Below are 17,828 nucleotides of genomic sequence, written 5' to 3'. Positions count from 1 at the left end.
GTTTAGTTTGGTATTGCCCCCGTTTTAGTCTTTCTTTTTCCTGTGATTCTTTGAGAGATACATTTGTTTATAAATATACATTTGCAAAGCAGTGGGCACTTCACTGTCATTTTAAAAAATGAGGTACGTTACTGTCCTTTACTTCTAAAATAAACAATTAACATTTAAAAATAATTCATCTTATGAGGGGAAGATGTAGTAAGCATGACAAACTATCTAGAGATGTTCTGCTGTATTAAAGCACAATGGCATGCAACATGAATACATTCAAAAATGTACAGCTGAATCAGCAGTTAAGTGGATTAAAGCAAATCTATATATATCACAAAAATACTTGCAAAAGGAACAGCATAAATGGAAATATGAATATGCAGGAGAAATATCTGCATAAACTTTATTCTCTCACGTTTGTATGTAGTCTTACATTTTCATTTGTTAAAATTTTAACTATATGATAATTTTACCTCAGATAATGAGCATTCCCAGAAATAGATTCTTGCCAAAATCGAAGACTGTCACATCAGAAAAAGCTGTTAGTAATAGCATGAGGAAAGGTTATTTTATTCCAAGGTGATCATATTACAGTAGTATGTTATTGCAATTGCTTTTTGAAATACCTCATTATGCTCCCATTGAAGTCACTGCCATTGACTCATGCATAACACTTATCAACATGTATTTCAATGGGACTACACAGTAGGGTGATGAGCAGGATTTGCTCTTTAATTAGAGTTCAATAACAGGATGATGTATGCTTTTACTTTTTATTTGTAGTGGAAACTGTCAAAATAGCTATTCTTATATGTTACTCTCAGGTGTTTTCCAACGAAATCTAAATTTCATTTAAAGGGACACTGTGGAAATTGGCACAAAAATGTGGATTTTACAAAACTGCAACACATTTTCTCCCGCAAAACATTACAACTCTGGTAAGATATGACATTGGGTATCTCACTACTCTATTTCAAGACTAAGCCAATTTTTACTTGGGCTACATGGTCCTTTTCCAGATTTTTCACCTTATAATAGAGTCTGTCACTACATAAACTCACATCAATGGTGCAAGTAGATTTTTACTATTACTGGTATGGTACCGACCCCGCTTGCCCTCACAAAAAATGTTCCATGACTAGAGCCCTGCGCAGATACATAGGAATGGTTATACTGGGTCAGACCAAAGGTCCATCTAGCCCAGTATCCTGTCTACCGACAGTGGCCAATACCAGGTGCCCCAGAGAGAATGAATAGAACAGATAATCATTAAGTGATCCAACCCCATCGCCCATTTCCAGCTTCTGGAAAACAGAGGCTAGGGACACCATCCATCCCCATCCTGGCTAATTGCCATTGATGGACCTATCCTCCATGAATTTATCTAGTTCTTTTTTGAATTTTACAAATTTATACCTGCGGATGTGGATATTCATGGATAGAAATTTGTATACACTGAACTACCGATTTCTATCCAAGGATATCTGCATCCACTGATATAAATTTGTGTCTTTGCAGGGCTCTACAATTCATTCTTGAAAATGTGTCTTTCCAGTATGGTGTACTGGCAATAAATGTCTTAATGGTACAGCGTAACTGACCATACTGGCTTACTTGCACCATTGGCTCACATACACCTGATCAAGGTTATAGTCAATTTAGAAAATATCTATTTTGGTTGAATGGGTTCTATGACTGGGACTCATACAGAGTTGTATTTTGTGAGGGGCAAAGTGTCCTTCAGTTCCCATTGACTTCCTTGGAAACCAAGGGCTTAGCAGGATCCAGATATACACACTGACTCTGATGGGCTCCCTTAGATTTGATTCAGATGCTTGATGGACTTTTTAGCTCTAAAAGCGAGAGAGGGAGGAGAGAAGAGAATGGTGCTACCCTTGCACCTGCTACCTACTGGCAGTACCAAAATGAGGGGCTGCCCTCCCTGATCTTACATCCTTTTGTTACCCCAAAAACAGAATTTAGATACCCCCTAGAATATCTCACCTATTACCCCCTTCCAGGCTTACCAAGGCTTCCCTCAAAACAGCCCACCTGTTCACCAATCTGTTCTCCTAAGGTAGTGTTTCCCAAACTTGGGACGTCGCTTGTGTAGGGAAAGCCCCTGGTGGGCCGGGCCGGTTTGTTTACCTGCCCCGTCCGCAAGTCCGGCCGATCGCGGCTCCCACTGGCCGCGGTTCGCTGCTCCAGACCAATGGGAGCTGCTGAAAGCGGCGGCCAATATGTTCCTCGGCCCATGCCACCTTCTAATGGTCAGTTCTATTTTTAGACTTGTGATCGTTATTTGACCTGCTGACTTGTTTACCACCTTTTCCCCACCAATTTGGTTTTCCTGTCAGTTTCATAGTAGTGACCTGCAGCTTCCATGTAATGAATGACTCCTGCTGATTCAAAATGGAAGCCAGGGATACAAAATGGAGTCTGGGGACTGTAAAATGGAGTTTCTCTGGTATCATTTTGATGTGAAATATAGTTAACAATGTTGATATATAATCATCACAAGAATTGCCATTGATGATGTCATAGGGTACATATGCTGCTGCTTTTTTTGTTTGTTTTTTCACTGTGAACCTCACAGCCTGGCTGAGGATCGCAGGGCTTGTGCTATAGGGCTAACAGTGTAGATGCTTGGGCTTGGGTTGGAGCTTGGGCTCTGAGACATGGTGGATGGGTATCTCAGAGCACAGGCTCCAGCTGGAGCAGGAATGTCTGCACTGCTGTTTTTAGCCCCATAGCGTTAGCCCCCTGAGCCTGAGGTAGTTAACCCAGACTCTGGCATTTGCTGCCATGGTTTGGTTTTGTTTTTTGCAGTGTAAATGTGCCCACAGAGGCAGATCAGTGGGGGTGCAGTTCACAACTCTCAGAGGTATTGTTTCAATTTTTTTGCAAACATCACTGCATTGATTACACTTGGTTGACAGTTTCAAGGTTTTCTTCACAACCAGAAGGGTTAGACATGTTTTTTTAATCAAAACCTGAGAGTCTGGCACACAAGCTAGCATAATTAAAGCCCTCTTAGTCATACAAATGATGAAAATATTAAATTAATCTAGATAAATCTGATATGATGCAAAATGAAAAAATCATGTTTCATACAACAGAAAGAGAGTCATTTATCTGATATTAAAATAGTGATTAAACGTGTATCTTTATCCTGGGGTCTATTCTTGCCTGGATATGCATATCTGACTCACAGTGGAATTAATGAGACAACTGTCTATGTCAGAGGCAGTATAGTCCACTTAGTATTTAAATAAAATCAAACTAAACTCAGGAATGTTGGAATTAAAACGGGCACTGTAATAGAAAGTTTGGAGCACAGCTGGGTGGGGTTTTTTTGCAATATTTATTCACTGAAAAATGTAGTTTCAGTCAACCCAAAACTATTCACAAGTTCATGCTAAGTTCGCCAAATAGTTTTTGTTGAACTGAAATATTTCAGTAATGTCAAAACAGTCCATTTTGGCATTGCTGAAACATTTTGAGTTTTTGGGATGGGGTCACAAAATGTCTGGAAGAGGAGCCCTTCTTATACTTTTTAGTGCCCAATGGTTAGAGTACTCAGCTGTGATGTAAGAGACAGAGGTTCAGTCTCCCCCTTTATCTGCTGTGGAGAAAGGATTTGAACTTTTGTCTCCCACATTAGAGAAGAGTCACTGGGCTTTTGGATATTCTAGTGTGGGGCTGTTTCAGTCTTTCCAGTGGAAGGTGTTCCACCACCATGTATAAATAATTAAATAGTCATTGCAGCAGGGACTTGGACAGGAGGTCAAACGAGGTGATATGATGATCCCTTCTGGTCTTAAACTCTATGACATCCTGGATACATCCCCTAGCTTCCAGGCTATAGAATCAGTCTACTTTTTTCTCTGGTCCAATGGCTATTCAGTTATTTACCCAACTCTAGTTTGGAGGTCATTTTGTGTCTTTCTTGCTACCTTCCAGCTGCATCCAATCCAGCTCTTTTCCACCTTCCTGTGAGATTTTGGTGCCTAGTTATCCCTGTTTCTCTAATGCTTCTGTGTGTGATTTCAACCTTCAGATGAAGGAATCACAGTCAGCTGCCTCCCAGTTCCTATTTCTCACATCCTTCTTTGGTCTCCAGCTCTGGACCTCTTTGGACCATCAGAGAGAAAAACTATTATTTGCAGTGATTTCCATGATATATCATTCTCTCTAACTATCTCCTCCATCATTGCCTATGTTCCTTCCATGATTTCCATCTATCAGTCTGATGCTATCAACCCCTTTGTTCCTTCCCTGGTTCCCCTTCACTCTTTTGACTCTATGGTTACCACCATCAGCCCTGCCCTTTCCACACTTTGCTATTTCCTTTCATTTATTGCTCTGTTAGTCTATTGTTGCTCTTCTGTGCACCAAATTTTAGAGATGGCATTTTCCTCACCTTTGTTGTCTCCACTCCTGCTCTCCTCTATCACCCTTTCCTGAGCTCCTCTGGAAGAAGTCTGGTGACATTGCTACCTTCCTCCAATTTAAGTTTGTCCTCTTCCTTCAGCTGTGCTGTGCTCATGGTTGAGCAATCTTATTTCCCTTCTCTTGTGTCTCTAATCCTTAACAAGTCTTCACTACCACTGTCTCTCTGCTTAAATACTCATTCTCCTTTCTGTATCCAGGATCTGACCAATTTATTTAAATACAAAACTGATGAGATGCAGAGGAGCTCTCATTATCTTCTGATTTTGTTCCTTTTTAACCTGCTATCCTACTCTGAGGACACTAAATGCCTACATTATGGGATTATAACCTATTTTTGTTAGTTTTAATGAGTATTTGGCTGCAAACATAATTTTTTATCAACCATTTAATTTGCATTGTTAGAAATTTTTCTCATCCATCAGTTTTTGCTTCTATGTATATTTTACAGAAAATTAGACACCTTATATATAATATAATAATAAATCATAAGCAGTTCCATAAACATTTTGGATAAGATCTAACAAACAAATAAACATACAATAACCACATTAACATTGCCAATAGGTCACTGAGTGACCCCTTAGTCTGATGTTCAGATAATCAGTTCATTTTGATTACAAACTTTGGTCACTCCACACCATTAATGAGTTTGACTGCATTTTGTGTAATGTGTAACAAACAGGTAGTAATATGGAAGTATTCCTAATTCAGTGCAGCATAACATACAGTTTTCAGAAGTAAAACCACTTTGGTTAGGCTAGTGGTCATTTGTGAGTACTTTGACCAGCAAGATTACTAATTAATGCAAACATAACTTTCTTTACTGTTACCCACCCCACTCCCATTTGCCTGTTTACAGGCCATCTCAGCAGTCCAGAGAGGCCCGGGCCACTTCCAACTTTTGCAGCCCCTAGCCATAATAAAAATTAAAAATGATGACACGTGAAAACAAAATAAGACGCCAAAAAAGAGTGAGACATAATTTGAATATTTTTTTGTTTAACAAATCTTTTCTAGCCTTTTTCTGTGCAAATGCACTAATTATTGAGGAAAAATCTAACTTTCGTGCAATGTCACAGTTGATATTAAGCATGGCGAGCGAAGGTGTGTTCACTTGAAGCCACTGATGCAGGCAAACTGACAAAAATACACAGTGCAATTGTGATATTAGGAAACACCCCAGAGAGTCCAAGTTCGAGTATTTCTTGAAGCAATTCCTTTGGCTTGCAATCCAATTTAAAGTTTGTGAAATATATTCATTTGAGGAAGATGACCTCATCACTGAGCTCTTTTGAGATTTCTTTGTTGTATTTTGCTGAAATTCTTCCATCTGAAGAAGTGAGGTTCTTACCCACGAAAGCTTATGCTCCCAATACTTCTGTTAGTCTTAAATGTGCCACAGGACCCTCTGTTGCTTTTTGCTGAAATTGTTCAGCTGCAGAAAGTAGATCTTCATTGCTCAGTCTGTTGAACTGCCAAAGAAACCCCAAAAGGGTACAAATTAGTTGCAGTGTCTCAAATTGATGTGTAAGACCTGATTGAATAGAGTCAATGATGACAAGGAAGACATTGACCCTATAAGGCTGCTCGGCATCGGATTCAATAGGTAAGTTGCGATGGGTAAAGAACTCAGATGAAATGCTAATATTCTGTGCTACTAATATTCTGTTGAATATCATTGATAAGACATTCAATGTTATCCCTCTCAACATCAAGTGTAGCATTGCGTGCTTCAGTTACCAGATTAGTTTGGTGGATCATTGTAAGTAGCTTCATCCACAAAGATGACATCAGAATGCGTTGAAATTTGTACTGCTTCTGAATAGACAAGTTCAGTTCAAGCCTGTGCAGTGAGATTGAGAGATTCAAGCTCATTTAAAGCTTTTCTCAGTGAATTCAAATGCTGTGCAACTGGTTGAACACCATCAATCCATGCAGACCATCTACTTTTGGACATCCCATGCAGTGAAACAGGAAGATATTCCTTCAGAATTTTCCACCTTTGTGGACTGCTACTGAAGAGATTGTACATTTGCTGAACAGTTCCAAAGTAAGTAATTTCTCCTTACATGATTCAGCATAGTCAACACCTACAAGGCTTAATGTGTGGTTTCCACAGCTGGAGAAAATACAGTTTGAATTATGCTCAAGCACAACTGCTTGTACACCTTTGTACTTCCCAGCCATATTAGATCCATTGTGATAGGCTTGACCAATGCAGACTTGAAAATCTAACTTAAAACCTTCTAGAATTGCTAGTACTCGAGCAGCAATTTCTTTTCCAGTTTTTCTCGTGAAATTATCAAACAAAATAAACCTTTCTTCAATTGAAAATTTTGAGCTGTCTACAATCTTAGCATATCGAATAACCATAGTAGTCTGTTCCTTGTGAGAACAATCTGGAGTGGCATCAACAATGATTGAAAAACACTTGTCATTTCAAATCTCATCAAGAATTGTTGTTTATACGAATGTCCCACATAGGTCAATATACTCGTTTTGTATGCGTGTGGAGAGATAATGGACTTGCATGCGCTTTTGACTCTGTTGTGATTCTGGAACATGTTTAACATGGGCTGATAAAAGTGGGTCATATTTGCAGAGGAACTTAACTATGCCTAAAAAATTTCCATTTGCATGATCACCAATACGTTGACTGGAACCAAAGAAAGCCAATCCCCACTCAGAAAGAAAAAGGATGACATTCAGGATGCGCTCAAGAAGTTTTTTCCAGTGATTAGTTTTTGTAGAGAGTTCAGTCAAAAGTAAATTCTGAACTGAAATTTCAGCTGATGCTGCCCCACTGGCTGATTTCCAAGCAACATAGTTTTCTTTGTGTGACGTTGAACTTTCATGTGATAGTATTCGCTCTTTCAACTTCCTCCAACCTCTGTTGATGCTCCACCCTGATTGATCAGAGAGAACTGATGCATTTGCAGCACTTTTCTTCAAAATGAAGCAGGATGCACAGTACAGGGATTGTTTTTCCATACTCCAGCATAACCAGTCTCTTGTGCAAGTCTGACCATTTGGAAGAGTTTTTGTCAGCAGACGAATAGGGAAAGCATGATTATCAGCATCTTGTGGAATATTACTTGGAATTTCAAAACAACTAATTTGAAGAAAAGATTGCATTTGGGCAGCATTGCTCTTGTCAATAATTCCAATGTCAGTCACAGTCAAACCTGTAGTACTCATTAATTGTTCTTGCTGCGTAAAATCTACATCTTCCTGTTGAGTTTCTTGATTGTACAAAAGATCTTCTGCTGCATCTGTTACTGTTGGCACATCTCCTTTTTGATTACTGTCCTCATGTTCAGGTATTGGCAATGAAATATCACCTGTTGCAGTTGTGGAGTTTTCACTATCTGTAGCATTGTTTGTTGGGTAAGGTGCGTTTTCCAGAGGTTTGAGAAATGAAGTTATTGGCTTTGAGCTCATAGCTGCTGCTACACTCAGTTGTTTTCACTGTCTCTTGCTTGCACCACTTTCAGATCTCCTCTTCATAGTGATCTATCTGGTCAATATGTAGCCTATCCACACTTGAAATATTCTGCTGTAAATAAGTAGCTTATCTGCAGTTGAAATCTTCTACTGTAAACATGTATACAAATGCTGAATGGTACATAAATGCTGAAAAGACTTAAAATGAAGGAATACTAATTAAGAACACAAATGAAACAGTCAGACAGGTTATTATCCTTATCACTGAATCGAAACTCAAGCACACAAGGTATAATATAAGAGGCTGAAGACAAAGGGATGACATATATATATATATATAGTTAACACAGACACGGATACAGACAGAGGGATAATGTCCAAACATTTCAAATGTGTGTCCTCACAAAACTCACTGTACATGATTGTCCTCACAGATTTTCACCTTGAATCTGGGCCTATAGACTACAAAAACCTCTGATGATGGCCAAGCTACCAAGCTAGGGACCAACCAACCAACCAGTCACTTCTTTTAGCTACCATATGAAGATAATAATGAGGAATTTTCTCACATAAATAATTCCTTAGTCAACTAGACGTAAAACTATAAAGACACTAAAATGTAACAATTCTCTATCTTTCAACACGCACTTGATCCAGCACCAGCTACTAGTAGTGGTTTGTTTATATAATCAGCTGACCTGAGAGGACACGTTCATCACGGTCTAATCTTGTACCATCAGAACCGATATATTTTTATTAATATTTATGAACATTCAGCTCTTTAATATAACAAAATCTATATCCGTTAACAAAAAAAGTATATCTTTTACCAAATCACATCTCTTATTTGTTTAAATTTGCAGCTCTACACTGAGATAGTATGTCAATCAAAATCCTAGTGAGGTAAGTCAAATCCTAATGAGTTAAATAGAAAGGAGCATAAACACTGCCAAATTAAATGTAAAAATGTAATAAGAAAAACCAAAGAGGAGTTTGAAGAACAGCTAGCCAAAAACTCAAAAAGTAATAACAAAATGTTTTTTAAGTACATCAGAAGCAGGAAGCCTGCTAAACAACCAGTGGGGCCCCTCGATGATTGAGATACAAAAGTAGCACTTAAAGACGATAAAGTCATTGCGGAGAAACTAAACAAATTATTTGCTTCAGTCTTCACGGCTAAGGATGTTAGGGAGATTCCCAAATCTGAGCCGACTTTTGTAGGTGACAAATCTGAGGAACTGTCACAGATTGAAGTGTCACTAGAAGAGGTTTTGGAATTAATTGATAAACTTAACATTAACAAGTCACTGGGACCAGATGGCATTCACCCAAGAGTTCTGAAAGAACTCAAATATGAAATTGCGGAACTGTTAACTAGGGTTTGTAACCTGTCCTTTAAATTGGCTTCTGTACCCAACAACTGGAAGATAGCTAATGTAACACCAATATTTAAAAAGGGCTCTAGAGATGATCCCGGCAATTACAGACCGGTAAGTCTAACGTCGGTACCGGCCAAATTAGTCGAAACAATAGTAAAGAATAAAATTGTCAGACACATAGAAGAACATAAATTGTTGGGCAAAAGTCAGCTAAGGGGGGATATGATACAGGTATATAAAATCATGAGTGTTGTGGAGAAAGTGAATAAGGAAAAGTTATTTACTTATTCCCATAATACAAGAACTAGGAGTCACCAATTGAAATTAATAGGCAGCAGATTTAAAACAAACAAAAGGAAGTTCTTCTTCACACAGCGCACAGTCAACTTGTGGAACTCCTTACCTGAGGAAGTTGTGAAGGCTAGGACTATAACAGCATTTAAAAGAGAACTGATAAATTCATGGAGGTTAAGTCCATTAATGGCTATTAGCCAGGATGGGTAAGGAATGGTGTCCCTAACCTCTGTTTGTCAGAGGGTGGAGACAGATGGCAGGAGAGAGATCACTTGATCATTACCTGTTAGGTTCACTCCCTCGGGCACCTGGCATTGGCCACTGTCGGTAGACAAGATACTGGGCTAGATGGACCTTTGGTTTGACCCAGTATGGCCGTTCTTATGTTCTTATGTCACATTTTGGTCCGATAGAGATGCAAATAAAAACAAGTTGTGAAACTTTTCAAATGCCAAAAAATTAACAAGTGTCTAAATTTGAGGCTCCCTTTGAACTTGAGGCCCAGGCCAAATGGCCTTCCTGGCCCCCCCTCTGATTGGCCCTGCCTGTTTATATACACCTCTACCCCGACATAACACGAATTCGGATATAATGCGGTAAAGCAGTGCTCCGGGGAGTGGGGGGGCGCACTCAGATGGATCAAAGCAAGTTCGATATAATACGGTTTCACCTATAACACAGTAAAATTTTTTGGCTCCCGAGGATAGCATTATATTGAGGAAGAGATGTACCTGCTTCTTCTTGTCATAATCCTAGACTGTGAGCTCTCTAGAGAGAGGCTGTTTTTGTTCTACCTAATACAGTGGGAACTGATCCCTGATTGGGGTCTCTGTGTACTATTGTAATATGAATACTAAACAAGAAGAAGAAGAAACAGAAAAAGCTCCTCAATACATAGATCTGAGACTGAGGCATTTCTATTACAAGATAGCTCTCCTCTGAGAGAGGCTTACATCATTCTGTGCAAATTATTTCCTCTGATCAGTGTAGAACAGTTTGATACGGTCCTAAAAAGGTTAGTTTCCTTTTGCTATCAGTATTGAAGACTGTTCAGTTATGACAGATATTTCCCCTTTTTTAATTTTAACAAATATGTGAAACTCCTGATGATGAAACAAATTGTTTATTATTGTGTATTTTATAGAACAATTTACCATCTATATCCCTAACATCTGTATGGTGTTTAAAAAATGAAATTTGAGTTGATTTGTTTTAGGTTGAATGATGGCGGATTTATCTTCCTGTTTTTTAGACATCTTCCAGTGGATGTCCTGTTTTTCCTAAAATGAAATATGGCAAAAATTTGACTGCTTATTTTGTCTTTTAAACCCTTCCCCATTCCCTCTCATTATCTTATTCATTTATTTTATAGATAGTATAGGAGGGTGGTCACCTGCTCCGGACCTGAAGGGGTTAAAACAGCCCTGGGAAAGGGCTGCCCCAGGGAGCCAGAAGACGAGGCTGATTGGGGAAGCAGTCACAGCTGGGGCCACGCCCCAATCAGGCCACAGCTGGCCCTATAAAAGCTGTGGGTTAGGCACTCAGGCAGTCTCTCTCTAGTTGTGGAGAGAGATGGGCCTGGCTGCTGGGAGCTCAGCAGGGTACCTAGAGTGAAGGGCTGGGGAAGGGCCAGGGGAGCTCCAGGCTGGAAAACCCCCAGCCTGCAGGCCTTGCTGAAGGCCTAAAGCAGGTAATGGGATTGCAGAGGTGCAGCTCAGGGGTAGGCAAAGGCAGTAGGTCCAACCCCCCCTTGCTGATGATGAGTGGTATACACTGCAGTCTGCCCCAGTGAGTGGGGGCTAGATGGTGACTGGCAGTAGCCACTGAGGTAAGGTGGGGGTAGAGGGTTGGGGGTTCCCTGCGGAGGGGAGACCCAGACACTGCGGGGGTATTACGGAGGGCAGAACCCTGATGAAAGGGGCACCGGGGTCTGGGAGGGACATGGGGGCCAGCGGCAAGTGGGACATTGGCCAGCAGAGGGCACTCTGGAGCTGGAGAGCTAATTCCCAGGATGACCAGCAGGAGGTGCCATGCTGGTGAGTTGCCGCATTGCTACAGGTAGCATCTGAGTTGTGCTTGGAACATTACCAAAAAAATAAGCAGACATCCTGCCCCACCCTCACCACTGGAGGAAATGGGAGTTTTGCCATTTACTTCAGTGGAGCCAGGATTTCACCCATGGGCTCTGTCTAGAACAGCGAATACAGCAAAGACAGGGAGAGTAGGAGTAGGAAAGATATATGAATTTTTATTTGACTCTTTTGTGTTTATGCACACTAGCAAAGAGTAGAAGAGTGCAACCCAGCTAGAAGGGCTCAAACATCCAAAAGTAGGGTGTGGCACTTGATGTGTCCCCCGCCCTTACCGTGCCACCTGGAACTGGGGTACCACTGAGCCTGCTTGGGCTCCCTTTCACACTGTGTTGCTGTGATAAGATGCCAAGCTCTCAGCTTGCTCTTTCACCAGCATATACACAGATAGAGACACACCCAGCTGCAGCTTCAGACACAGATGCTGAGAGCAGCTCTTCATGAGAAGGCTCAGCTAAGGCACCTCCCAGTTGCTAAGGCACGCACCCCTCTCTGGAGAGTGAACCCAAAATTATGCTGTCCGGTGTACATGGAATTGTAGAGCATTAGCTCATAAAATTTGTCCCATCCCTCAATGTGGAGAGAGAGATATACACAGCTTTCTGCCCCAAGTTAGGATTTCCACACACACTGGTTTAGACAAAACAAGTTTATTAACTACAAAAGATAGATTTTAAGGGATTATAAGTGATAGCTAACAGATCAAAGCAGATTACCTAGCAAATAAACAAAACCGCAATCTGAGCTTAACACACTAGATAGGTAGAATATAAATTAGTAAATTCTCACCTGAGTGATAAACAGGCTGGAAGATTCTTAAGGCACAAGTTGCCTTGGCTTTCCCAGGTTTTCATACACAGGCTAAAATCCCGCTAGCCTGGGACCATCACTTGCCACAGTTCATTCCTTGTCCCTCAGGTGTTTCCAGGTGTGGTGTTGTAGGGAAAGTGAGGTCCCATCATGATGTCATTGTCCCCTTTTTATATTTTCTTCCCACTTGCTGGAAAGCTTTTATTGTGACCTGGGTCAAACAGTTCCCATTGTGTAGTGCTATCTCTGAGAGGTTTCTATTGTACACAGTTCCTGGGGTAATCCTTGTGCTTCTGTGCATTTCCTCAATAAGCCATTAACATTGTTTGGTCTTTTTATTGTACCTGAAAGGCTGGTTGTGGGTGTTTTCAACCTCACAACATGTTTCAGTAACCTATACATAGCCAAATTTCATAACTTCGCATACGACGATAGCACATACAATCCAACTAGATGTTAATATTTAGTAGATCAAGACTTTTAGAATGATACCTCACAAGGCATACTTTGTACAAAACATATCCTAATTACATGACAGTGGTGAATATTGGGGTGCCAGGGTGTCATAGCACTTACTAGGCATTCTTAGTAATTGTTCTGATGCTATACAAAAAGCTTTTGTTAAAACAAGCAGTCTTATATGTTCCAATCAGAGCAAGAGGGAGCTTAAAAACATAAGAGTTAAATTTTTAGGCCATGTCTACACTATCACTTACGTCAGCAAAAAGGATGTCACTCAGGGGTATGAAAAAATACACCCCTGAGTGACACAAGTTTTGCCAGCATAAATGGTAGGTAGTGTGCACAGGGTTATGTCAGTGGGAATGCTTCTCCTGCTGATATAACTACCACTGCTCATTGGAGCATTTAATTATGTTGATGGGAGAGCTATCTCCCATTGGCATGGAGTGGCTACACAAGAGCTCTTACAGCAGCACAGCTGCATCGGTACAGCTGTGCTGCTGTAAGGTCTCTAGTGTAGACATAGCCCTAGTAGACTCAGTGGCTGAGGGATGCAGGTCAAAGAGATGTGTCTGCTGTCAAAGTTTGTCCCAATACCCGTACTATGTTGGATACAGGTGGGTATTAAATCGGCTTTTACTTATTAGGGAAACCCTCAGAGTAGACTTTGATCCAGATGGTCCACTGTGAACTATTTTATGGTTCTAGAGGGGAAGCTGAGTAGAAAATATTTGTCACCCCTCAGGTTCAGAGTTTACAGAATTTTCGTTTAGCTACTAGATAGATGTTTTAAATTTGAGTACAGAATAGAAGCAGAGCTCAGTGAGGTGAGAGTTTGTAGATTATTTGATTTCTCTGGAATCATGGGGGAAGAATAGTACCCTACAGAGAGCCTTATAGAGATCTAGGGAATAGATATTTTTATATGCTGAGCTCAATACCTTTACCACTGGGGATATGGGCTACAGCTATCCTATCTCACCAAGAGACCAATCAACTAACCCAACCCAAGAACTGGGATTCTGCTAGCTGGAAGGAAGCCTAGACATTTTTTTGCTGACCAGACTGAAGGTTTGGAAGAGAAAGAAGTGATGCTTCGGTTCATCTCAGGGTCTGAAGAAATGTAAGTGGCACACTCTACATTTGAAGGTCAACCTCTAGAGACTGAGAAATAATCTCTGAAAGTTAAAGGGATAGAATGTGCTAAATTACAGAAGTATAAATGTTATATTGAAACATATGTAACAGCAGCGAAGTGGTAGAGGTCTACATAAGGAACTATTTAATAGCTTTTGTTTAAAGTTATTCAGAAGTGTTTAAATAAATTTTACAATTTTTATTTTTTGTATTAAATGTTTGTAAACTAAGCAATTATGTGATGATCTCTCTTTGAAGCTGTTATTAATACCTGCATTTAGAGTTTTGAATACAATAGCTTGTGGTGGAACTCTGTGTATGCTTTCTGAAAAAATAGAATTATTGGCCTGTGCTTCAACAAAGAACTAAATTCAGGTTAAGGAAAGGAGAGTGTGATATTGGTTGTACATAACTTACCTCCTCACCCTGTTACTGAAAGGACACCTAAATAAACATGAAGTGCTGCTGCTACTACTACTCTACTACTAATCAAAGGGATTGATCCTGCACATGTCAGTAACTTTATTATATATCAGTAACTTTATTCATCTGAGGAACTCCAATAGGACCATTCATTTCAATAAATGTTGACAAGATCAAGGCCTTTATGAAGGCAAGAAATGACAAGATATCTGCTGGATATGATTTGTGAAGGTGTATATATGGAATGATGCATGGCTTTGGTTCCCTTCCACATTCCACACTGCATGTAAAGTTGTGTATGGAATGAGGCAAAGCCTGAAGGAGCTCTTGCTCATTCCATCTATCCACTGTGTGCATTCACTGCTCAGAATTGTGCACTTCAAGAGGCAGGATTCCACAGCAATGGAATATTGTTGTGGAATCTTTCACAAATGTTTTCTCCCAACTGTTTATCAAACACATTAATTAACAAAAAATCTAACACTTCAGAGCTTTAATGGACTGTATACAAATAATTTCCTCCTTGATCACTTTTATCTTCCTTGGTATTTGGGATGTCATAATGCATAGATTTACCTAATGTGAATTTCTATTGTTTTGAGAAAATAATAAAAAACCTTCCTTTCAAGTCTTCTGTATTCATCATAAAGAAAAAAGGGTCACAAATCTGATTTATTTTCTTATATTTGCATGTTCCCTTTAACAACATATTTAATGATCTTTAATAAAGAAGATTTAGTTTGATTCAGATTCTTATACCTTACAGAAGGCTCCATGATTACTTGAATTTTTAAGGTTAAAATAAGTCTTTATTTCATACCTTTATTAATTATAGAGATGGCAAAAAAATGCACAAAATATTTTTCCTACTTTGCTGGTCACCTTTAAAATAAAATTTAACCCTAGCCTCCCCCCTACTTGATATTTTGCCCACGGCTTTATTGTCATTTAATAATTTCCTGTCCCCCTCACAGTGTGCTTATACAAGCCAAATGACTTAATATTTCAAGTCTTTGAGACACATAGTATCCATTGCTGTACAGTAACTCCTCACTTAACATTGCAAAAAATGTTCCTGAAAAATGTGACTTTAAGCGAAACAATGTTAAGCGAATCCAATTTCCCCATAAGAATTAATGTAAATGGGGGGGGGATAAGGGTCCAAGGGGGAAATTTTTTTTGCCAGACAAGACTCTGTGTGTGTGTGTGTGTGTGTGTGTGTGTGTAACACATACAAGTTTTAAACAAACAATTTAATACTGTACATAGCAATGATGATTGTGAAGCTTGGTTGAGGTGGTGAACTCAGAGGGTGGGATATTTTCCAGGAAGTGCCTTACTGCTAAATGATGAACTAGCAATTGGCTGAACCCTCAGGGGTTAACTCATTGTTGTTAATGTAGCCTCACACTCTACAAGGCAGCACGAATGGAGGGAGGGGAGACAGCATGGCAGAGAGAGACAGAGACATACACAGTGTGTGTGAGAGAGAGAGATGCGGATTTCCCCTTTAAGTACACTGACCCTACTCTTAAGTACACTGCCTTGTCAAGTTAATCAGCAAGCTGAGATGCAGCTGCTGCCAGGAAGCTCCCTCTGTCCTGAGCCCTGTCATGTGTCCCCCCACTCTATGCAGATGGGGTAAGCGGGGAGCAGGGGGAGGGGGACACCCTGACATTAGCCCCCATCTCATCCCGCACAGCAAGCATGAGGCTCCTGGGAGCAGCTCTAAGGCAGAGGGGGGAAGGACAGCTGAACTGCCAGCAATTGATAGCCTGCTGGGCGGCTGCTGCAGAGGGAACTTAGGGGAGTGGGGAGCTCATAGGGGGGCTGCCGGTCCACCCTGGTTCGAAGCCCCCACCAGCTAGCTGCAACGGGCTGCTCTTCCTGCAAGCAGTGGACAAAGCAGGCGGCTGCCAAATGACGTTATAAGGGAACATTGCACAACTTTAAACGAGCATGTTCCCTAATTGATCAGCCATGAAACAACGTTAACCGGGACGACTTTAAGTGAGGAGTTACTGTACTAAACTTCCAATATATTACTTCTGTAGTGCTCCCTTGGAGCCTGCAAACCATACATGGGAAAGGATGAAAACAGGGTTAAGATATATCCTGTTAGTCGTCATCTTAGTGTACGTGCAATGTGCCTCAGGTGGTATGTGACCAGGATTCATCATTGAATGTGGTCCACTGATTGGATCATTAGCTTTCCCAGCCCAGGCCAGGTACTGATGGGGGCATGACATGAATGCTGATCCATGCCCCCTGATAGTCAAAGTATAAGGCATTGGTTTCTGTATAAAACTCTGTGTCATATTCCTCTCTTTTGTCATATGAGCCTCTGGGACACATCTGTACCTTGTGCATTCATGCAAATGCAGTTCCAGCTAAGATAGTCCCATGAAACCTATTCTAGGAGTGTTAGCTATTTTCAGAAGTTATTAAGCAAAGAAACAAAAACAAGCAAGGAAAGCAAATCAGAACTGTTCGTTTGTAACTTACCAATAATTCAGCAGTAGAAGAACACTTTCTTTCCTGGCAATGTCACTTGGTACAGTGCCAGCACCCACCCACAGTTATATAACTAAGTCAGTGAAAACCATGCACTTTGCAGTTGTGTCTGTCACTGTACAGTGCAGTCATTTTTCATTTAACTGATCTATATCATTTTTCTTTAGTCAATCTTTTCACTGCAGCCTTCTTTTAAAAATTAGCCAGGTCATGCATAAGTTTGAAACTATGTCTCTGAACAGAGCTAGCTGGGCACTGGCATAGCGTGCTGTGGTTCTCTCCCAATATCTCCTGCTGAAGCAATTCCAGTGTGTATACATAACTAAATAAGCATTGGACTAAAGCCATGAACTTGGAGCTCTCCCTTCCCTACTGAGGGCATTCATCACTAGGCTATAGCATCATGGTCAGGCTCACTCTCTGGCCAATGACTATTCAATTATTTTTGTACAAAGTGGAACAGCTTCAACAAGAGAAAGTGACCAAAAAAAAAAGGACCCAAATTAGGCTGACCTATAGCCCGGGGTTGGGGTAGTCTCTGGCAATGTAAGTGATCCAAGTTTAAATCCCTGAGTCGATGACTATTTGTGTATATAGAGTGAAATAGCTTCAGGAGAAAAGATTGAGATCCCTTCCTCCGTTCCCTCAACATACACACCAGAAAAAAGAAGAACAGGAGTACTTGTGGCACCTTAGAGACTAACAAATTTATTAGAGCATAAGCTTTCGTGGACTACAGCCCACTTCTTCGGATGCATATAGAATGGAACATATATTGAGGAGATATATATACACACATACAGAGAGCATAAACAGGTGGGAGTTGTCT

Source organism: Malaclemys terrapin, chromosome 5, assembly GCF_027887155.1.
Source record: "Malaclemys terrapin pileata isolate rMalTer1 chromosome 5, rMalTer1.hap1, whole genome shotgun sequence".
Taxonomy (NCBI): Eukaryota; Metazoa; Chordata; order Testudines; family Emydidae; genus Malaclemys; species Malaclemys terrapin.
The sequence above is the reverse complement of the archived record's forward strand: the minus strand, read 5'-3'. Positions refer to the sequence as shown.